The sequence below is a fragment of the Idiotropiscis lumnitzeri genome, chromosome 10 (assembly GCF_059441095.1).
Source record: "Idiotropiscis lumnitzeri isolate Australia: NSW breed Sydney's pygmy pipehorse chromosome 10, RoL_Ilum_1.0, whole genome shotgun sequence".
Taxonomy (NCBI): Eukaryota; Metazoa; Chordata; class Actinopteri; order Syngnathiformes; family Syngnathidae; genus Idiotropiscis; species Idiotropiscis lumnitzeri.
This window is the reverse complement of record NC_142400.1, coordinates 20,558,494-20,583,642: the sequence shown is the minus strand read 5'-3', so window position 1 is coordinate 20,583,642 and position 25,149 is coordinate 20,558,494.

The following is a 25,149-nucleotide window of genomic DNA, read 5'->3' as shown; positions in this document are numbered from 1 at the left end:
CAGCAGCTGGGTTCCACAGTCGATTATCACCTCGGTACCACTGGAGGTGTCACCTCCGGCTTCTGATGAAGAATCTGGCACAGACCTTGCACCACTTCATCTAAGGGACGTACCTTCCAGCAACGACACTCCTTCATAGTGCCCAGTGGGGACACTGGTTCCAGTCCACGTGCTGCAAAACACTTCTGATTCAGGGTGCAGGTGGATTGCTGCCAATAAAGTTTGTGCAACAATCCAACAACATCATATGCCTGTTCAGCCTCTGTTCTACGGTTCGGAGATCACTGGACAGGGAAAGGAAGGTACCAATAAGTACAGTTATTTACAAGTTTCCTCTTATAACTTTGACCAAATAAAATAAAATTAGTGAGTGAAACTTCAGTGTTGTTTATTTCAATACATTATTTTCAATATTCATGAGCGTTATTGGTTTGCTTGCTTCATTGGAGGGAGGGTCCAGAAATAATGACGCATGAAGCCGTCCCGCCCAACCGTACCACGTGACTGATTCGGCAAGTGCTTCAAATTGTTACGGCAATATAAACCCCTCAGCCTTAGACATAAAAATGCAGAGCGTTGTGGAGAATAGTTTGACCATTTGGAGAGTTTGGATAATTCAGAGCTAGGATCAAGCTATTAGGAGGATGGAACCAGCTCGGTAGAGTAAAATGCCTCCTGTGTGGGAACTTTATGAATTGATCACTCCTAATAAGGCAAGCTAAATCCAACACTATTAAAGAAGTGATGTGTTTGCATTAGAAAAAATACATTTTTGAATGAAAAATTCATATAATCTCCCTCGTTCTGGACATCTTTGTTCAAGTTACAAAAGCATGCATTTTCAAAGCCCTCTTCCTAGTTACACAAGCACTTTCACAGGCCTCTACCTTCAAAAATCTAACCAGGTGATATTATACTGATTGGCTAACACTAGGAAGCAGGAGGACAAGCACAGGTGGACACAATACGCTTAACGAGACAGACACACAAAGGAACCTAAGTAAAACGTGAAACTATTGCGGAAAAACATAAAACAACAAAGACAGACCATGGCACATATATAATAATTTGTAAACGGTAAATTTCACATAATCTTCCTCTCCAGTCACATTAAATTATGTAGTGGAGGGAAACTATGGGCTTTTCAAGAAAATGTCATCCTTGGAGGTACGCCATCTGGATGGTTTCTGTCTCCTTTTACCTGCAAATGGAAACACATATTTGCAATACGAAATTATTGTATTTATCCATCCATCCTTTATCCAAGCTGTTTATCCTCAAAAGGGTCGTGGGAGCCTATCGAAGCTGTTTCTGAGCAGCAAGCGGGGTAGACCCTGAATTGGTTGCCAGCCAGTCACAGGGCCCACAATGCCAAACAGCCATCCGCATGCACAATCACACTTAGGGCCAATTTAGAATGTCCCATTAACCTGCCGTGCATGTCTTTGAAAAGTGGGAGGAAACCGGAGTCCCCGGAGAAAACCTACTCAGGCACGGAGAGAACATGCAAACTCCACACAGAAAGGGGCCAGAGTCGAAACCATGAGGTGCACTGTGACGGGTAGATGTGCTAACCAGTCGCCCACCATGCCAAAAGTAAAAATATTTCAACTTTTGTAGTAGTTCAGCAAGCCACTATTTTATTTTTCCTTAATTTGTCTATTTTGAATGATGGGCATCCTGTCAAAGAGGTTTCCTACAATTTCGTTTTGCAGCAGATCTTGGAAGAAGAATTGTTATCACAGATGGTTGGTAATTGTGCGCTGCACAATATCAAATTTGGTGCCAATAAATTAGGACTGCTGTTATCAAGTAATGTAAATTTACTTACAAGATAAAGCAACTACTTCGCTGGTCCATTGAAAAGAGTTTAACCTCGCTTAGCCTAAAAAAAAAAAAAAAATGCTGTCCAGATATCACATTTAAAATATTTGACTTAACAGAAACTAAACTTAGTGACTTCTTATTACCTGATTATCTCGAACAACAATAATGCTTCGTTTAAACCAACCTTTTTTATTTCTGGATCTCAAAATCTTTTTTTATCATTTAGTTACTGAACCAAATTTGAACCAATTTAAATTGTAAACACATGGCATTGACACCAGTATATTATTGATTTATAGTATAAATCAATAATAATCAGTATTGCCCATCTTTATTAACCCTTCATAAAAAGATACTTGGCTAAAAGAATTCTCAAAATATATTTATTAATCTTTACACATATGCAACACATTTAACATTAGTTACCTATGAGGTGAGGATTTATCAGAGAGAAGAGTAGAAATGGAATGCAAGAGAAATAGATGAGACTGAAGGAAAAAGAAGAAAAAAAACCATATATATATATACATTTATTTATTAAAATAAATAAATACATGCACAATAGCTTGATCATATGCTCTATATTGCCCCTAGGTTTGATTGTGAGTTTGGATGGTTGTTCATTTATGTGTGCCCTGCGATTGGCTGGCAACCAATTCAGGGTTTACCCCGCATGTGACACAGTATACCATATTTTGAGGATATGCATATATGCATTTTGCACTTAATGGCACTTGTTAAATAATGACCTCGGTAATGATGGAGTAATAGGATGTAAATATATTTTATTTTATTTTGTATTATATTGCCAATGTATATCAATGTAAAGATATCCATAAACTTGGGTTTTGTCCTAGGAAAACCAGCATTTGAAATTAGGGATCACGTTCAGTGGCAAGAGGAGGGTTTGTTCGCTGGTCGAATCTCAAATTCAGGAAGAGCAGTGTGGAGTGCGGTTTTCTGCCTTGCTGTGGAACAGTGGACCAGCTCTACACACTCAACAGGGTCCTCAAGGGTACATCGGAGTTCACCCAACCAGTCTACGTATTTTGTGGCCTTAGGCTAAATTTGCCAATGCAACACATTGCCCACATGCTTAATATAGACAGAGCAAGAGTGTCAAGGACATTTCATGACATCTTAAATGTTGCATGGCACTATGTCTAATCAGTTTGTGGAGAACTTTGGCCACCACGTGGCTGTAATTCTGGACAGTTTTGAAATTTCATACAGAAACCATGAGATGTAAAAGCTCCAAGTCAGTCATATTCCCACCACATACACAACACAAACATGAATTACCTTATTAGTGTTACACCACTGTGCTCCAAATAATAACTTTTTGAGCACATGACTGAAGCGAGTGGCATTCTAAACTAATTGCGACCAGGTGTTTTGTTGGCTGATAATAGCTTTCACATCACATGACCTGAAGTATAGATCCCTGCATTCACAAAAGGACACTGCCAGTTGGATGCAAGAGATCTGTGGAGCGCACACAAAATACTCCATTTCCAAATTGTGGAAAAGATGATTGGCAATATTCACAATTACAACAACCACAAAATACTGACAGAAAAAGGACCCATCAGCGTGGTGCTAGCATGCAGAGATGAGGACAGTAAATTTCTCCAGAAGATTGTTATGACATAAAAACCCTGCTTTCTGCATCATATTTCCTATGTCCAAAATTAATTTTGTTGTTTAAAAAAATTAATTTTTTCCTCTTGTCAATTGTTTCAGCATTTTTACTTAACTTATTGAATGTGTGTTTTAGAAACAAGGATCGGAGTTGGAAAAAGCAAATCAAAAAAATGTCTAGAAAATAACAGTGTTATAACAGCGGTGCACATGATTTAGACCTCCATCCATCCATCCATCCATCCATCCATTATCTGTGCCGCTTGTCCTCACAAGGGTCGCGGGGGGTGCTGGAGCCTATCCCAGCTGTCTTCAGGCAGTAGGCGGGGTACACCTGAACTGGTTGCCAGCCAATCGCAGGGCACACAGAGATGAACAACAACCATCCGCGCGCACACTCATACCAAGGGGCAATTTAGAGTGTCCAATCAACCAGCCATGCATGTTTTTGGAATGTGGGAGGAAACTGGAGTACCCGGAGGAAACCCACGCAGGCACGGGCAGAACATGCAAACTCCACATAGGAAGGCCAGAGCCGGAATCTAACCCACAACATCCGTATTGTGAGGCCATATATAAATATATATATATATATATATATATATATATATATATATATATATATATATATATATATATGATTAATTGCCCAGCCCTTCCTTATTGTAGAAGACATAAGACATTTCTGGTGCACAGTATAATAGGCGAAAATAAATTAATACACTTTTCTCCCACCATCTCAAACATTCACTACACTTCTCTTCCCGCTCATGCTCTCTTCTTAAGACTCTCTCGTTTTCCTCCTAATTCCCTTCTTCTCCTGCCCTCATTTCAGGATTTGATCCTTTGTGAGATACACCAGTCCTGCCTGCAGGGTCTGTGTGCATCAGTATGATCTGTGTAAGGCCCGATAAGCCTGGCTGGTGCTCATCATGTGCAGTAGCCTGAGGCGGAAGACAATTACATCAAGTCGCACTTAAAACCACTTGCCTGTCAGGAACAACAAATGACAAAGCACATTTGTTTTGATCTTTAACGGCTAATTAGCCATGGAGGACAGTCTTGAACAACACTATAAGCAAATACGGCAAGCTTCATAGTTGAGGAACACACATTTGAACTTTGAGGAAACAAAATTGACCAACAAAACAACCGTTTGTGTATACTTGAGGTAGTCTGGAATTAATGTTGTGTCAATATACAGTAAATCTAACCACAACACCAAGGCGCCAGTCTTGTTGGTGGGGTTATAAGAGCACTTAGAAACCAGACAAATGCCTCAGTCATCCCAGGGCATGGCATAAATTGCTTTTTGACCAATATGATATTTCCTCCTGCCAGTGATTAATAATAACAGCCACCTAGCAGAATAGAAATATCCTGAACGCATCCTCAAAGATCCACAAAGTCAGGCACGTTACACAAGTGTCATGAAGCACAAAGGCATTTAATGCAGATTGAATTCAAGCCAGACGTGGTCGACAATTGCAGCGAAGCACAGCATGATGGAACAGACCAAATGTGAATATGCACTAAAATAACTCAATTTGGGGTCAATACACTCACACTCTACACAAAATGTTGACGGCCGAACAAAAATGAATCCTACTTTTACACCAAAACATGGAGATCAGTCAGAATCCCCTGAGATACCCTGAGAAATACCTTCAATGTAACTTTCGGGGTAGAAGGTTTACGGCTGCCCAAGGAACACAACTCCCTCATAAACCAAGGACTCCTGGTATAAATATAGGCTTGAGGTAACAAATATGGGGGTGCATTGGTGTGGATTGTACCACAAGGAATATACCTGAACATAGACCCATAGTGTGAGCTGCAAACTGCACATCGGAATCACGGTGGATATCAATCACATTAGCCGACTCCAAATACTCTTCTGTGTCCTCAGGCACTGCAGCCAACCAATTGTGAAGTTTGCCCAGCGTCCTGAAGTCCTTTCATGTCTGCAGTAGAACTACTTCATCATCTGGGCAAATACAATTAGGGGACGTTATCCATGACTGGTGTGATCACCAGTGACAAGTATAATCAATCAATCCAGATCAGAGTGTTTCTGGCAATAAGAATCAATCCAAGCAGGAGCCGGCACTAACGGATCCCGACACGACCAGTTCAGACGGGTAAACAATCAAACAAGGAGTTAATCAGGCTGTTGGATAAGATTTTGAATCAGCTAGTCGGAACCAGGGCAGGCAGCCAAGCAGAACAGTGATTATTTAGTGAGGACGTGAACGTGCGTGTACTTGTGAATATATTGTCCATTACTTCCTGGAATTGTGCATAAGTTTGGCACAGAAAGTGTTTGTCGACAGGTGAAATAGACTGCATGCATGAATGAATTAAAGGTCAGATAAAATAAATAGCTTACTTGGAAACCTCGTCGTGCTTGGCTGATGACACACAAGTGCTGGGTGTTTGTGTGTGTGAGCACTAATAGCGAGGTCCGTATTTCCACTCTATTAAGGCGTCCGACTCAATATGGCTTGCTATGTCAGCCAATTACAGCAGTCCTCTAAAGGGCTGATACTGCTTAGATTACTTTACATAAATATAAGTATGAAGGTTATAAGGAGCAAGTAGGAGAGAAAGGAAAAGAAGGACACCTCCAATGAAATCATGTATGACATCGAGTACACTATCACCAAAAAAGTAAGGCGATCCAGTACGATCTACACCAGTCCAGTCCTCAAGAGCTCCTAACCAACCTGTTTTGGATGTCTCCCTCCTTCAAGACACCAAATTCAAATGATCAGGATCCAATTTCCGTGGATCAGCGTGTTCTTTGAGGCTAAGACTAAACTTACAGTGCCGTCCATTCGGTGCAACATCATAAATGAGTATAGCTTAACAAATTTGTTAGAAAACCTGAAGTTTCCTTTCATAATTATGTGGGTCATAGATTGCAAATTTGAATATTTTAGATGTAATTCAACAAATCCCACCACAGGTGAGTTTAATTAGCATGAAAACTTTTAACAGGATGATGAAAAGTCCAGACTAAGTATCATTCTAACATTATTGCAAAAATAAAACTTTATTTACACCACAAAGATTAAAGACAAACAGTCCCTGATGGTGTAGTGGTACATCCGCGTGATTTGTGTGCAGGGAGCGTGGGATCAGTTCCCCCTCAGTGACGGTGTCGATTGACTGGCTGGCGACCAGTTCAGGGTGTAGTGCGCCTTTCGCCCAAAGTCAGCTGGGATAGGCTCCAGCACCCTCCCGGGACCCTGTACAGCAGGCATCACCAAATGGCGGATGGTTCGGACCGGACCCATGACCAATCTATGATGAATATTTTTCAAGGCGCATTCGCAAACGTTGGCGCTGCAATTCTAGTTAATACGGAAAAGGCGTCACTGATTTTAGCCAATCAAATCTTTTGTTTACGATCCACTGCCAATTGCGCAGCAGACCGGAAGAGAGTGCTGATGACAGTTTGCCTTGCTAAAAAGTTAGCAAGGTCGATGCGTGTTGTTTTAAATGAATGGATGGAGAAATGTAGTTTCGTTCTGGCTGCAGCCGATTCAAAACCAGTGTGCATCAAATGCTCCGAAACCATCGCAACATTGCGAAGCGCCACTACGAAACAAAGCACCGCCCTTTTTTGCTAAGTTATCTGCAGAGGTTTGAGGTGAGCGCACGCAAAAACATCGAACTTCGAGTTCAGTATAACAGATTTTTACATTTTCGTTTACATCCCAGCTGCATGCAAATGAATGTTCACTAAAAGTATCATGGATTTTGGGGAAACATAAAAAAACATTCAGTGATGGGGAAGTTGTGAAGGAGTGCTTAAATGCGGTTGCACATACATTATTTAAAGGAAAACACAAAACCCAAATGTATGAAATAATCTACCAAATTCCAATGGCCCTGACTCCGTTCCAACCCAGATTTAAGTCACTGGCAGGGCAGTCACAAACTCATTTTTCTCATTAAGAGAAGTTAAAAAAATATTAAAAAGAAAAGGTGGTGTCAAGCTCTTTTTGAATTAGTTTTTCATGATGACAGCCATTTTTATTGATTGTGTACTCAACATGTTGACCTGTTTTACTTGAATAATTAGGCTTTCCGTTTTTATTAGGCTGATAACTCTTTGATTTAAGAAAAAAAGGTAAAAGACGTTAACTCAATGCTTAGCACTTGATATATTTCTGCAGGAGATATTTTACTGTTTTTTTCTGGAAGTGGCAAACTTAGGTTCCTGGAGCCGCATTTTCTTGAATGTGAAATAAACGCCTTATATTTGCTTGACTGGCAAAGGTGTTTAATGGGAACATTGCTAAATATTTAGTATATAAGTGTGCTCTGATGAAAATGACTAAATATTGAAACTATATAAAAATGTGAACATGGGTTAAACATCAAGGGAAGTTGGACTTTGGTTCGGACCTTTTAATTGGAATAAATTTTAGTCGTGGACCTCTGTGACTTTTAATTGAATACCTCTGCTGTACAGGATAAGCGGTGTGGATAATGACATGATTAAAGACATCTGGACAGTAGAACAAATGCATTTATTTCATTATTTTTTTTGTAAAAACAATACAGGGGCAGCACAATGGAGAAATTGTGTGCATGTGTGCTTGCTGCTTGCATAGGTTTTGGCCCTTGGCTACTCTTGTCTTCCTTCCACACACTTAAAACACACATGTGAGGTTAATTATTATTATTTTTTTGTCTATATGTCCCCTGCAATTGACTGTTAATCTTGTTCCAATGTTCTCGATCACTTTTGCAATTTGTAGCCTTGTCATGGATAATTTTCCTGAACTTCCACCAAATATTTTCAGTTGGATTGAGATCCAGACTTTTTGAAGGACGCGATTGACCTCATCTGTCTTTCCTGAAGGACTGTTTTCGCAGTTTTATTTTTTTCTTGAAAAAAATAATTCATCATCCACAAAGGTCCTTTCAGTTGATTGTAATAGAAATGTGACCATGATGTCAACATAAACTCGTGCATTTAATGAAAATAAAAATGACAAAAACTTCTCTGTGTTTTTTTTTCTGTTATGAAGCTCCATGTCATCAATGACAGTGGAAATGTGTATGTTTTCTCAGGTTGTTGTCTCCATAAATTGGAAGAGCACCAAACAAAAGTTCCACCACCAATGCCGAGTCTTGATTCATCACTTAATATGACTTTCATTCTGTCTTCCACAGTCCATGCTTACTTTTCCTGAGCCCGTTGCATTTCATTTTCTGTTAACCATGGCTTTTATTTAGCTTTTTCTATTTTTCCTTTAGGCGCTTTCTTACAATTGGGTCACAGACTCAATCACAATCACTTTACTCCCATTTGTTTCTCATTCGTTTTGCTGTGAAATTTCTGTTTTCAAATTATATTGCTTTAAGTTGTTTGTCTTGATGCTTTGAGGACTTCATTTGTCTACCAGTAGGCTTGCCTTTCACAACCTTCCCATGTTGCTTGTACTTGGTCCCGATTTTAGTCACAGCTGACTATTAACAGCCAACATATTTTGCAACAGTGAGTTATGATATACCTTTTTGATCAAATTGACATCTCTCGTGTTGGGGCCATGATTCATGTTTGTCCATTTGGAGCAACTGCTCTCCAAGGTGTAATCACTCCTGGTAAACTGCAGACTAACGAGCAGGCCTAATATGATGCAGGTGTCAGTTTGGCTACCACATATTTTTCTTGATTAATCTTAGGTTTCTTCAAGCCAGAAAGTTTCCATTTGAAATGACTTTAGTTCTGTGTCATATCTGTGATATTCGTGTGCATTTATTTTTACAAATTTAAAGAATGAAGGCTTCCAAGCCTGGTCATCCCATCATTTTTGCCAGGCGTACCAAGTACCTGAACAGAGAACCAAAAAATATATTTAACTATTTGGACAGGAATAAAATTTAAGTTAATATATTTGTCTGTTATACCCTTTTGGATCATGAATATTGATTGTGAAGGATTATATTATGTTAGTGGCATTATCTTCAGCATTTACGTGACAGGATGTCGATCATTAATCATTAACAGGTTCATATTTGCTGCAGATGGTAAGCATTTACGAAATAAAAAGCATTTATCAAATGAAACTAGAAGTACCGTCAGTGATGACAAGTGTTTACTGGTTTTATATTCTTCTCACATGTTATATTCATATATTACTTAGTTTGAATGTGTTGAATTCCGTAGACTGTCCATGACCTGCACTCCACATTTGTACTACACACACACATAGTCAGTCTGCATACACAAGAGACAACTCTTCTTATTTTGCCAAAGACGCAACATAACTGATGAAGCACATCTGCCACATACAAGATGAAACAAATTGTACACAAGACATGCACAACAGGGGTCACTAGGGCCCAATCGCGACAACCACAGACACAACAATATGAGATTTGAACACATTAACACCCACGACAAAGACAAGATTGCAGGATGCCAGAAGACACCAAGCCTTGAGGATAAGCCGTGGGACCAGACAGTAAATATTGTGAGGGCTACAGTTTAGTGGCGCTTCTTTCTTGATTGCATTCATCTTAGGTGCTGGTCCTCGCGAGGATCAGAAAAGTAGCCCAGATAACTGACTTTTACTACTTCCGGAACTCCATAGAATTGAAGAGACTATTGGAACAAATTTGGATCAGTTGTTTTTCCTAATTGAATATAAAAATGAACACACATTAAGTCTGTTTTGTTAATTAAGCGTTTATTCCCTAGTAATTTACATTTGCTTGGTGACAAATTCTAGCAATTGCTATTTTTGACTAACTGAATCACACTGAAAATGTGTATGTAACATTTAGTAGGCACTTGAAAATGGAATTGGAAATCATATTTGAATACAGCAAAAATGCAGTTAAGCAATAAAACAGACAACCTAGTTGGGCAAGAAGGGCATATGCATGCGTTTTTGTGTGGGAAGATGCAGTCTTATGTGGAAGATAAGGGCATTATATACACACAAGCACACGCACAAACACACACCTGCACACGCACACACCGACACACACGCACTCACCTACACACACACAGCATGTGGTTCTTTGGCTAAAGGTCATAGTAAATGTAATTGTTTGAAGGTGTGTCTGGGCTGTGATAATGTGGAGAGAAACAGCAGGCAGCCTTCCTAACGTTAATGTCCCCAATTTACCATCTAATTACCACTCGGCTGGCTTCATAGCCACACTTATCTAACCAAGGTCCAGGCAATTTAATTTCTGATTGTATAACCATAGAGATGGAGGGAGAGTTGCACAGAGAGGGCAGAGACAAGGAGTGATGTGTGGACTCATGTTAATAAATTAGAGCTGACGAGCGACAGAGAACAAGTGAGAAGGGGGAAAATGTTAAATATTGTTAATAATTTCTGACAAAAACGAGCAAGAGGAAAACAGACGTAGATGGGAATGTGCTGACACCAATTTGCGAAGTTCACGTCACTCCACTCGTGTCAAGGAATGAGTTGATGAGTAGTCGAATGAGTGAAGAGTCGGATGGAGACGAAAAGCGAGTACTATTACTGATAAGAAAAGTATTTGGCATATTGAGCAGTGAGCGCAAACTAGCAGAGTGGGAAAGAAGCATGGATGGAGATGTAAGTGGGCTATTCGTGATAAGAGCTGGAACTTAAAATAATTATGTGGATATGAGTAAGGAGAGGACAAACTATGATGTTACCAGTCATAGATGCTATCAACTGAGATAAATCGCACGATGAGCTGTAATATTTCCTCCCTGTGAGCCCTTTCATTGAAAATGACTTTTTTTTTTTCATGAGACCCATCATGGCCACTTTGGATAATCACAGCAAATTCACCAGGTACTGCACAGCCCAATTCAGACGTGGCCAGGAAGTGACTCTATATTCTGCTAAAAATACAAGCCCAGTCTATTTTGGAGGCAGAGGCAGCAACAAGCAGCAGATAACAAATTGAGACAGACGGTAAGTCACACAGAGAAACAGCAAAGCACATCCACCCGTACCGGTATACATATATTCTACAAAACCAAGAATTTCTTTGTGCACCTGTTCATACAAACGTTGTCAGCTTTTTCCTCAGTCTCCTCATTTGTCTACATCTACAGTACTTCCGTGTGTCTTCTATTTTCTGCTGGTGTCCCTACTTCTCGATCCTCTTCCTGCATCTCTCTCATGTGACATCAGAAGAAAAAACAGTCAAGTTATTGGTCACAATTAGTACAAACTTCTGGAATGTCCCGACTAAGAGAAAAACCGCTGGTGTACTATGTTGAATCAGTAGCTCAAAGAAGAAGCAGCTTGGGACAGACACATAGTGAGAATTTCCTAGAAGGCTCAAAACAAATATTCGTGACAGTGGCAACTATCTCCAGCTCACAGGAATGAAGGTAACACAATCTACTGATTGCAGAAGAGTTAATGAACAATAGCACAGAAGAATAGAAAGGCCAAGATAGAACTTAGTGAGAAGAGAGGAACCTTGAACAGATGAGATGAAAACTGACCTTCACCCAAGTGATGGAAAGGCTACAAATTTGGGAAAGAAATCATCTGATTATGATCGCAAACATTCAAACTCAAGAAAAGTAGTCATCGATTGTGCTTGCTCGACATCTTCAAGGAAAGGCTCAGCAATCGCAATTGATGAATAACAACATGGCAGCAGCAAAATTAACTCAGACGTCAATAAAATAATTTTCTCTTTTAAAGAAAGCAGGAAAACAAAGTGCCTGGGAGATTCTCACACAGAAAAATAATGACCCAAAACAACAAACGAGTTCCTCAGGGAAAAGAAGTGGAACGTTTTAGACAAGGGGTGGGAAAACCTTTTGATTGGGGGGCCACAATGGGTTCTAAAATTTGACCGAGGGGCCGGACCAGGAGCACATGGATGGAGTGTTTTGGTAACCTTACCTTATCGGAGAAAAATTATAAATTTAATTTGAAATGAAAGTGAACAAAAGCATTACAACAATATACATGTCTTTGAAAAACCACAGTATTTAGAAAATAGAACATTAACAAGGTTTATTCATTTAATTTTTTCAAGTTTGGCGGGCCGGATTAAAATGTTTAACGGGCCACATGTGGCCCCCAGGCCTTAGTTTGCTCACGCCTGTTTTAGACCGACCATTTCAGTCTCAAGAATTATACTGAAGACCATGGCTTTTACTTGCTAAAGAGGAGAAGGAAAGGGAAACAATTAAAAAACAACACTTGAGAGGCACACAAAAGAATATTGCAAACATTTGGTGACATCACTTAGTTACAGGCTTACAAAAATATTGTCTTATTCTTATGTTATACATACATTTTCTACCCTGCTTATTCTGCTGGGACCCGCCTGTGATTGGCTGGCAACCAGTCCAGGAAGTAACCTGCCTAACTGCCCGAAGACTGCTGGGATAACCTACAGCATGCCCGCAACCCTCGTGTGAATAAGTGGATCAGATAATGGATGGATGAAGACGAGCCGCTTCAATTGAATGTGAATCAAGTCGGCTGTGCTCAGACCCAAAATGGTGCAATCGCCGAGTTCTAACTGGCCTGCATGCAAAAATGTCTTATATAACCACCATGATCTTTAAGTTTAAATTCTTTAGAGTATGTAAAAATTAATAATAAAGAAAATAAATATGAAAGTACATTCAACTTGAAATAAACTTTGTAGCTTGGACCAGCAGTCCTGACAAATTTATAAATGAGAGAGCTACTTAAATTGAAGGTGAAAATCTATGCAGGCTTCAGTAAATTAGCTTATCTTGTAGAGATTTATAAAGTATATAATATTGATATATTTCCCTACCATGTTAAAGCATTATTATCATTATTATTATTATTGTTGTTTTTATTATTTTAGAAGTGTGTGTCAAACTGGTAGCCCTTCTTATTCATCAGTACCCAAGAAGTTGCCCTCGGTTTTAAAAAGGTGGGTGATCTCTGGCTTACAGTCGTTCCATTTACACATATAATTGCTGACCCCACAAAACAGACCTGAGAAAGGTTGTTTTTTTTGGGAATGTGGGAGGAAACCGGAGTACCCGGAGGAAACCAATACAGGCACGGGAAGAGCATGCAAACGCCACACAGGAAGGCCGGAGCCGGAATCGCACCTGCGATCTCTGTACTGTGAGGCCATTGTGCTAACCAGTTGCCCACAGTGCCGCAAAAACAAACAAGCAAAAATAAATTCAAAAGATAGTCATCTTACATAGCCATTCCACCCTTTCAAGGAAGTCCATCTCAACAACAGCTCCAAAGATTGTTTTCTCCATTGCCCCTTAAAAGTGTAGCTATAGTGTTCTACTATATTTAATTAGTTAGAAGCATGTTCTCGATTACTCACAGTAATTGCATTTAAGCACTACTGTTATTATTATTATTATTATCACATGGTTGCCAAGTGGCACCAGCTACCTGGAAGCTCTTTGTCTTGACAAATCATTAATCTCTACAAGCGTATTTATGAAACTGTAAAAATAAACACATTAACTTGGTATTCCTGGTACCTTGCAAACGACACTTTCATACTGTATGTTCATTAAAGGACATTTGTGTTTGCTCGGTACCTGCATATCTGAAAGCTGTGTTGAGTCATAAATACCAGCAGTCTGAGTGTGTAGAGTGAGATAAGCTCAGCTGCTCGCAGAAGAAATTCATACCTAGACACAAAAATGCAAGATCATTTGAACATTCAGCTTCATGTAATCATTGACGTCATGGGAATTTGTGCTATCAAACATGTCATACCCAGGACACATATACTATACGTACTCCATAATACCTCCAACTCGGGATGTACGAAAATGAAAAAAACTTACAGCACATTACATTTTTTTAAAAATTTTTTCTTACTTTGTGATCAGTACAAATCCCTTTTCATATGTAGATATAATCGGATATGGATCCGATGCGACTGCAGGGGAATATAGGCTTGTACCAGATGGAGTGTAATTGACGCAGTGCTTGAAATTAAATGTTTAATCCTTTGTTTCTATCATCCATCCTTCCATTATCTGAGCCACTTTTCCTCATGAGGGTCAAGGCAACCTGGAGCCTATCCCTGCTGATAACGGGCAGTAGGCGGGGTACACCCTGGACTGGTTGCCAGCCAATAAGAGGGTATACAAAAACAAACAACCACACCAAGGGACTATTTAGAGCAGGGGTCTCAAACTCGCGGCCCGCGGGCCATTTGCGGCCCGCGGGATGATAGTTTGCGGCCCCCGCCTTATTATGAAAGTTTAATGTTCGTGCGGCCCGCGAATTTGATATGACTGGCACTTTACAGTGTAGTTATAAAGCTTTAATTACAGTGTAATTAAAGCTTTATAACTACAGAAGTAGGCCTACTCATCCCAGAACTATGGTTTATGCTTAGGATCTCTGCTATTTGACAAGATTTTGATTTGATTGAGAGGAGACCCATGCGCGAACAGGATGTGCAGTCTGACGGAGCTTTGCATCAGCACTAGCACAGACGGGACTAATTATAAAATGTAGGATTACCTGGTCACAGTGGATAAAATTGAACCGCGGATTATTGTTGGGCACATCTTCAGCTTTAAAACGAGGGTAGGATTGTAATTTTTTTCCGATGTTTTAGTAGGGGTTTGATTGATGAATGTTCCACTCATGTTCAGGACAATTCATGTTCAGAAGAAGATTAAAGAACTGTTAATACAGACATTTGACTCATTATTATTATTATTATTTATTACTGATTAATTTTCTTATTAATTCCTTATTTATTTTCTTATTAATTCCTTATTTATTTTTAAATCTTATTTTGTGTTAAAAAAATAAAAATAAAGACATTTGAGAAAATTTGATTTTTTAAAATTTTTTTCTTGGGGAAAACCTCATGCGGCCCACCCTCACCCAGAGTCTGCCTCTATTGGCCCCCAGGTAAATTTAGTTTGAGACCCCTGATTTAGAGCGTTCAATTAACCTACCGTGCATGTCTTGGAAATGTGGGAGGAAATCAGAGTACCCGGAGAAAATCCACACAGGCACGGGGAGAACATACAAACTCCACACAGTAAGGCAGTACGAAATGAACCCACAATGTCTGCAAGGTGAGGCGGATGTGCTAAAGAGTCGTCCACTGTGCCGCCCTGTTTTTATCATTCCTTGCTTATTTTAATTTGAATTAGGATATTTAGCTACTGATTGTCTGTTCTAGTTGTGGCAGTATTTGATACCAAAATGACTGAATTCCACTGACTTATGGTTCCTACAGGCCACCAACCCCCTGTTTCTAAAGGCTTGGAGTAGTTTGGATGCTGTTTTCCGAAATAAAAATGTTTTGATGGTTCTACACTGTTTTTGCATTCAACGTGATACATAAGCAACATATCGACACTTAATACATATTTACGAGTCGCTCCAGTTATGCGCTGCGTGTGAGGGCTATGCGGGCGGGATTAGATGCGCTTGGAATGGACAACTCGCAATATTTTTTGCATCTGTAAAGAAATGAAGAGTAACAGTGTTGATCATATTTGACTTTGACTAATCCTACTTGAAACATAAAGATTGACGTGAACATGTTTGGCGATAGTCATATTTGAACCACAAGGTCAGTTTGTGACACCAGTCAAGGGTGTGACGTAAATGATATGTGCACGCTTTGAGAACTGCACAGTCAATTTTTTAGAGTACAATTTTTACTCTACGTTAAAAAGATTTATTTTTTTATTTTATTTTACAGAATGAGACCATAAGTTACTCACGCACATTTTACACTGATGAGAGCCTCATGTGTTCTGAGTGAAGCGGTTTTGATCCATTCAGAATATTTACTCCCCATTTTTTGTGTACTGGAGTGATATTAAAAAAAACAATAAAAAGTATTTTCACTCAGAAATCCTACATACATTTTACCAGGAAGGTTTTGAGGGTTTTTTTGGAGTAAACTTTAATTATTATATTATTTATTTATTAATTACAGCGGTGAGCGGTCAAGGCCTTCAAGGCCTTCTCTGCTGGCCTAACATAACCGAAAATGGGTGGATTTGATTGCAGATTTACTTGCAAGGCTATTTTGAAGACGGACCTTTCAAGAGAAGCTAACTCTCGTGAGTCGAGGTCGTCCAACACCCAGTAGCGCGTAAGTGGGTGTCTGTATATCATTTCTCCAGTCTTGTTGGAGTAAATAAGGGTATTACGAGGGGATTAATTTAATAATAATATTCCCTTTATTAGTCCCACAATGGGGAAATTCGAGATTCGAACCCAGGCCTCCTGGGGAGACTGGGTCCTGAACGCGGCGCCTTAGACCACTCGGCCATCCTGGCTGCCATAATAATATTCCCTTTATTAGTCCCACAATGGGGAAATTCGAGATTCGAACCCAGGCCTCCTGGGGAGACTGGGTCCTGAACGCGGCGCCTTAGACCACTCGGCCATCCTGGCTGCCATAATAATATTCCCTTTATTAGTCCCACAATGGGGAAATTCGAGATTCGAACCCAGGCCTCCTGGGGAGACTGGGTCCTGAACGCGGCGCCTTAGACCACTCGGCCATCCTTAAATTGGACTAAGAAGCACTTCACTGAAAGCCTAGGTGTGAAATGCATGACCTGCCGCCGATTAATTTATTTAAATATAAACAAAACGAACGAACTTAACAAACTTCAGGTTGGCAGATGGCCCCGCTACCACCACTCGTACTGTGATTCAAAAAATCATCGATGTCAGGCGGAATATTCATAGCGCCAAAAAGAGAATCTTGGTTCCGGTATTCTCTTTTTGGTTTTTTATTTATTTTTTTTTTTTTACAATGAGTTTCAGTCGAAAAGAGCAACAATTTGATTGGAAAGACTTCCTTCATCTTTTGTGTTTGCTGCCTTCTATCGTTTTCTTCTTTTGGTCTCTTCTGTCTTCTTTGCATTTACGTCACTATCATCCTCGTGAAACAACAAAATCAGACTGTGTTGTGACAGTATCCTCAATCCAAATGCAGACCACTCAACTAAAAGCCAAGAATGTCTGCCCTGTGACTAGCTGGCAACCAGTTCAGGGTGTAGTGTGCCTTTCGCCCGTAGTCAGCTGGGATAGGCTCCAGCACCCTCCCGCGACCCTGTACAGGATAAGCGGTGTGGATAATGACACATAATGACACATTTCCAACGCTGATGAGTATGTGGTCATAACATACTGTATGTCTTCTTTCTACAGAAACATTTTTGCTCCTAAGGTGACAATATATGATTCAAATTTACTGAATGATACTTGACAGCAGAATACCATCTTTGTCATTTACTGTCGTTAATTTGAGGCAATAATCATGCAGAAATGCAAAACTCCTCAGGACATCAAACAGTTAATTAAGACCACTGAATAATAAACCACATTACGCATGATACACCATGCATATATTTGCACATCATAACACCAAATAGGTTATAATTATACAGTAATTGCAAATTGGGCAAAATGTGACCAACAGACGATAACGCAGTAGAAATCATTATTTGTTTGGTATGATGTGTTTGTTCCCCCCCCCCCCCCCCCACATGTTTGGAGGCGTTTAACCCCCCACAAGATGTTGCACTTGACTTGCTATAAGACAGTGAGCTGTTCTGAAAAATCAATCAAATTTCTTCCCGTTTCTGCTGTAAGCCAGTGTTGTCCGGAGATGCATGATCGAATTGGCAACCTTTTGGAGGCTCAAAAACAAAAACACAGCAGAGTGATGGGGTGTCCTTGAACATGACATTCAGTGACAAAACCCTCGATTACTTTGACAACAAACAATTCTCGTTCTACTATGAAACTTCAATATTATAGAAGATTACACACTGTCAACAATGAACAAACCATCAAGATATCTAACAAACTTAAACATTGCTCATGGTTGTAAACGATGATCTTAACAGTTAAATGCAAATAAATTATCTAAAATATTCTGGATCCAACGGAACAAAATGGGAGGGATGTGTTTGGCACTTTCCTTGTCAGATGGACAACACATTGGCAAATGAGTTCAAATTGTTCAATGTGGATCAGAAATCAGTCCAAGGTAATTTCTTACGATAGCTTCTGACCTCGTACATCCAAGCAGTAACAATGAGCTGTATTGAAAATTTGTCTCAACCATTGTCTGTTGTAAATGATGGACATTTTCTGGATTGTTGAATTGATGATTTTATGTTTGACAGTGACTGTCATTAGAAATGCCTCTTGGAGCAGATGAATGAATAAAGAAGCCGACATATCAGAACTTTGTTTTAAATGTACCTGTCTGGTGGGTCAAATATTTCTATCAGGTTTATCTCCTGTAGGTTCATTCTAATACTCTCTGCTATTGGTTTACTGCTATAAATGTGGATTTATATTTGGCCTAAAATGAGGTTTCCAAAATCACAATGACTGATTTCCCTCATTGCAATAGAGCTCAAGAACAAATTAGAAAAAGTCAATTGGCACAATCTGTAGCCCAGAGTAGCCATAAATGTCCTTGTGACCTAATAAAACTTCATGTGAGTTAGCAGGTGGTAATTAAAATGTCTTCCTGCGCTATTGACCATCACCATCTTTGCCACTTTCTATTATTCTTCATCTTATTTCTCTCCCTCAATCCTGTTTACTTCCTGCAGCTCTTCTCTTCCATCCGTCAATAGTCATTAAACACAATCTGATTGTCCCATCACATGCGCATATACACGCACGCATACACACACATCCACAAACACACTGAAAAGCGCACACATTTCTGATGAATGTCTGTGGGTTCGATAGATGGTTAGTGTCTTGCCTAATTGCAGCTCTGTCCTCTGAGCATCAACAGACTGGTTTATTGGACAGAAAGACAAACAGTTAAACTAAAACTTGGAAAAGTTCGCTTGCTCAGCCACATCTTGACGTATGCTTCTTGATTAGCAATATTATGTACATTTAAATAAAACATCAGTGACACAAATTATTACCGCCTCCATGTGCCATCACTTTATCATGGAGGAGGGGTTTGAGTGTACCAGTGATCCTCGGAGCTACTGGAAGTTGTCTGGGGCTTTATGCCCCTGGCAGGGTCACCCAAGGCACACAGGTCATAGGTGAGAGAACAGACAAAGCATGGCTCAAAGACCTATGATGAACAAAAATTAGGATTGCATTTTCGTGGCCACCAGACGCCTGCGTTTGAACCCAACCGTCCAGGCCTGGAGGTGGGGCTGGGAAGGTGAGCGTCCGAAAAGGCAACGTGGGTCCCCCATGGGCTCACCACTTGTGGGAGCAGCCAAAGGGGTCGGGTGTACAGTGAGCTTGGTGGCGCCAACGGTGAGGACCTTGGCGGTCTGATCCCCAGCTACAGAAGTTGGCTCTCGGATGTGGAATGTCACCTATCTGGCAGACAAAGAGGCTGGGTAGTGTGGGAGGCAGAGAGGTTCCGATTAGATATAGTCGGATACGCCTACAGACAGCTTGTGCTCAGGTACCAGTCGTCTTGAGAGGGGTTGGACTCTTTTCCACTCTGGGTTGCGCATGGTGAAAGATGCAGAGCAGTTGTTGGCATACTTATTGCCCCTTGACTTAGCACCGGTAAACTGGGGTTCACACCAGTGGACGAGAGGGTAGCCTCTCTCAATGTTCTGGTGGACGGGATGGTACCTGACTGTTGTTTGTGCTTATGCTCCCAACAGCAGTTCAGAGTACCGGCCCTGTGTCCCTTTTTGGAGTCCTTGGAAGGAGTGTTGGAGAGTGCTCCTTCTGTGGACTAAATCGTCTTGCTGAGTGACCACATGACAGTGAGATCTGGAGGGGCGTGATTGGGAGGAACAGGCCCCCTGATTAGAACTCTAGCATTGTTCTCTTACTGAACATCTGTGCTCATCGCGGATTGTCCGTAATGAACATCATGTTCATGGGAAGCTGCTGTCCTCAACACGCGACGTGAATTTGTGGAGAGAATACTTCGAAGACCCCCTCAATTCCACCAACATGCTTTATCATGAGGAGTCTGGGGTCTCTGAGGTAGGCTTTCCTAACTCCGGGGTTGAGGTCACTGAGGTGGTCAAAAAGCTCCTTGGTGGCAATCAGCCCAGAGTTCCAAAAGGTACTGGATGTTGTGGGTGTGCAGTGGTTGACACACATCTGCAACATCGCATGGACAATGTGGGCTGCGCCTTTGGATTGGCAGACCGGGGTGGTGGTTCTCCTTTTTAAGAAGGTGGACCGGAGGTTGCATTCCAACGATACGGGGCGAAATCACACACCTATAGTGTGACTCTCAGTCCGTCAGTCATCAGTCTGTCACGCCATCGCTTCACTAAATTATAGTTCATCGCCGCTATTTTTGTCTGTAAAAACATTTTTTTTCATTAGATTACTTTACACTTACACATGAAAACAGTTTTTTACTGCCAATCTTAAAATAGTGGTTGTTGGGAGGTGTCATTGCGGTGCCTATTGGCAATATGTAGAAGACACGTAGCGCTCTTCCCAGAGACATACATAAACACGCAGAATTGCCCGTCCCCGTCATTCTCTGGCATTCATATGTTTTGAGGTAACTGTGTTTGGCTCCAGTAAATAAATCATAACTTGACCAATTCTTTACTGATATTAAAACATGTGCAGTTGTTAGGGTACCAAAAACGACTTTAATTCAATAATTAACAAAAAACGGCAACCACAATGAACTTGATTTTCTATTAAATATTCATTTATCACATGGTTAAACAGTGTTGAATTGAGTGAAGCATAACTAAAAGTTTTGAAAACAAATTTAACGTTGAAAAAACATTTAGGCTTTTTATCCAACTCCAGAGGAGTCAATGCTTCACCAGTCATGAACCTCACTGCAAGTCATTGGTCCAGCCCAGTTTTTTGTTTATGCCGTTCGCTGCCTGTTGGATGATTATGGGTGTCTTCTACTTTTCCACATCTGTGTGCTGTCTGTTTCTGGGCCCAAATTCTACGCCTCATGTCACAATTAATAAATATTTAATATAGTTTACCATTTCAACTGCTTTAATACTTGGTGTTGAAAAGCATCCATGGTCTCACTCTCCCTTGATAAATTATGATTGTAGAGTAATGATTAGGATTTGTGATTAAACACGAAGCAGGATTGTTTTTATTCCATTTCATAATAGATTGCAATATCTGTCCTGCAGTAATGTTCTTGTCATAAATTTTAAAATATAGAAATCGTGAGAATTTTTTCTTGAATTGAATTTCTACAGGTTAGCAGTTCTGCAACTGTAATCACTGATCGTTTGCAGAAAACTCATTGAGTCAAGGAATGTTATATTTTACATCATAGTTAAATTGGGGACCCATTTGAACGCAAATACCATTTCAAATTTTACATTAAATCCTTAGCAGTCATTTACAACCATAAATTATACTTGTAATTTGTTGTAACCCAGTGCTTCCTAGATCAGGCTCAATGGGCTTCATTGTTGGCTGGCTGAAACAATGATGGATGGACGGACAGTCAGATGGGTGTGCACTCTTAATGAATAGAGGGAGAATTTTCAACTCCTGGGTGAGATACCCATGCTACAGTCATTAGAAAAAGAATAACAATTTACATATTAATCTCTCCAACCTCCTTCGTATATGAGCTGGCTGGACTGCAGCCTCAGTGTTTTCTAACTACTATGAAAAGCCAAACTTGCCACTTCTCTGACAGTCATTGAGGGAGTGCTCACACCAAAATGACTTACACGAATGGCTCGCAGGGCGCGTGCGTGCGTGCGCGTGTGTACGCTCGTTTGACTGCAAGTGTTGAAAGCCATCGCAGTCCACTCCCAGAGGCAATCTTGACACTTCCTCACTGAGGCTTGTGCAAGTTTATCTAACACAGACGAAATCACGCAAACGCACACCCAATTTTTCACGCCACAGTGGAGCTAATTAAACACTATGTGCCCGGGTGAAGGCAGGACTGAGGAAATGATGTGTGCGTGTGTATGTGGGTGCGTTTGTGCAGCTTAGTTGCACTGGGTGCTCGGAGGGAGAGAGACGGGCAGGTCAACTATGACAGCTACAAGACGGAGAAAAAGAAAGTAAGACTCATAAGGAAATCAAGAGAAAATGTGCATGCTTGTTAGTAAGAGAGAAAGAGTGAGTGAGAGAGAGAGAGCGAGAGAGAGAGAGAGAAGGTGAAAACAAACACCTAAAATTTACACGTGAAAATTTGCAATGCTTAAGACAAATCTTACATGTACATTCTGAAATGATGAAATACATCATATGATATTGAGGTCATAGTAAATAATTCTTTAATATGAGTTTCCCACTACTTTTAGGGAACTTGTGACATCACACACATGAAGATGCTGTTTGGAAACATGCTCTTACGTTCCCTTATCTGCTTTCTGACATCCGCTCATACAGGCTTTACAGCATTTCATATATTTGAAGTTCAAGATTGCAATACAAGAGCTGTTTCAAAAACGCTACAATTCCAATATTAACAAGAACAAAGTGAATAATTATGAAGTACACTAAATAAAAGACATTTCTTGTGATTTTCAGCTTGTCCCATCAGAGCACTCACTCACGATTTTTTGGGCCATTATTTTGTCCGACACACCTGACGCAACACAGACATTTATTTGATGTGTGATATATGCACTCTGTATTCATTTGTTCATTGGGACATGGTTGTCTACAGAAATAGTGAGTGGTTCTGTTGCTAATTTGGCATGGACATTAAAATGAAAGAAAAAATCAAATAATAAAAAAAAAACAGGACAAGACATGTCAACGGTGTAAACAAGAACAAGCAGGAAGGACTTGGGCTGACATCCCTTCCTATCGCACCTAGGAGCACAGAGACACACGCAGAGAGTTGCGCCCGCTCGCAGTGCTATGCGAGACTGCTTATTGCTTTCATCTGTCTTTGACCAATCAGATGCAACCTTAAATGTGAAAAGCCATCCAATTGGTAAACAGTATCTAGGTGCATTACTAACACTAAATACATTTAAACAATATTAAATAAATAAATTGAGGAACCTGTTTATCACACAGACAAGCAAACCTTTAAATATCATTCATTATAAAACATGGAATTAATTTGAAGATTTGTTTCCATTCACAATGTGTTTCAAAAGCATAAAAAAAATTGCGTTGTTTTCTGGAATTGTTTTATAGCTAAAAGTAAGAAATGGGAATCTAGAGTTGTGTCAAACTAACCCCCGTGTGCATTTGAAAGCTATGTTCTGTATAGTTTCACCCAAAAAGTGTCTGGGAGAAGAGAAGGTGGAACTGAATAGACCTTTGACCTTGGTTACCTCATTCATGTTGCGTCAAGCACGAGAAGAGACAGACTCTGTTAAAAAGGATCTACATGTCAATAATGTAGAGCATCTTGTTCTTTCTGAAAGACCAACTGATCCTAAATCACCAGGGGACCTGGCAGCCTATACAGTATGTGTATGCATATGCATGGAATTGTATGGGTGATGCACATTCACGGCTCCAGTGCAACTGAGCGAGGGGTGAAACGCGGGACAAGCAGCTAATGAACCATTTGAAGTGCAAGGAACGTTACAACATACAGCAGCAAAAAATGAATGTCCAGGGTACATACGTTTATATTATCATTCCCACAGCTGCTGTGCTAGTTAGTGCAAAGGTTACACAAAGTACAAGTGCCTTGCCAACAACCTCAGGCAACATTTTTCATGAAGAAAGGCTCCCTTCTCAAATCAAACTGCTTAAGATAACACAAAAGTGTTGTATTGGACTGCTGGAGTACTTCAGAAAAACAACGAATGCCAACTATAATACTGACATGAATAGTCTGATAATTAGGCCTGATGAGATAGGAAAACTTTCATCATCTTGGCCAGACTTCTATTTCACTGGCAGCTTTCCACATTTTTAGACTTACAAAAGCATTTGTCTGGGATTTCAAGACTATTCCGTGGTTTGAGGGACAAACGAGGCAGGTGGAAGTTCATTCTCAGCCAGCACATTTCATTCATCTTCGTGCCAGGGCAAGTCTAGTTTACTGTGTTTGGGAATTTAGCAGATAGTGGTGCGCCTTTTCTGGGCATTCCAGCTGACCAAGGGTGTTTTTCTCATTATACACCCCCAGAGCACCTGGTGATTTGGTGTGGATTGTGACCGAAAGTACAGGATTGGATTGAAGATGCACGCATACGAAATGTCTTTCCTCCACCAGGTGTCCAAGCTCTCTCTTGGCGATAGAGTGAGAAGCTCATGCACCCAGGAGTAGAGAAGAGCCACTGCTCCTCCAGTTTGAGAGGAGCCAGATGAGGCGGCTGGTGTAAGCAATTGCCACAGATATCTACAAAGAGCGCTTCCTGGGCATGGCGGCGTACGATCATGCTTCCTGTAAAAACCTTTCAGATGTAGTATCTCCCCTGGCCAATGTGTCAAAGGCTAAGGTGGAGTTCATCTGGTCCGCCCACTGTCAGGAGGCTTTTGCGGCAGTTCTCCTGTGCTCTGCTCTGGTGTTGGCAGTACCAAATTTTGGCTGGCCCTTCAAGTTACAAGTAGCCTTACAACTCAACCATATTTTTCAGGAAACAGAAGAGATTAAAAAAAACAGCCCGGAACTCTGTCATATTCTGCTTTTATTGAATTTACGAGACAGACATATTCTACATCTTTAGCAAGGTATTCAGTTTTTCCCCCAAAAAATGAACAGACATTTGGTTTGATTTGTTAATAGTTATTGTTGACTACTTTGTAACCAATCAGTCACTGATGG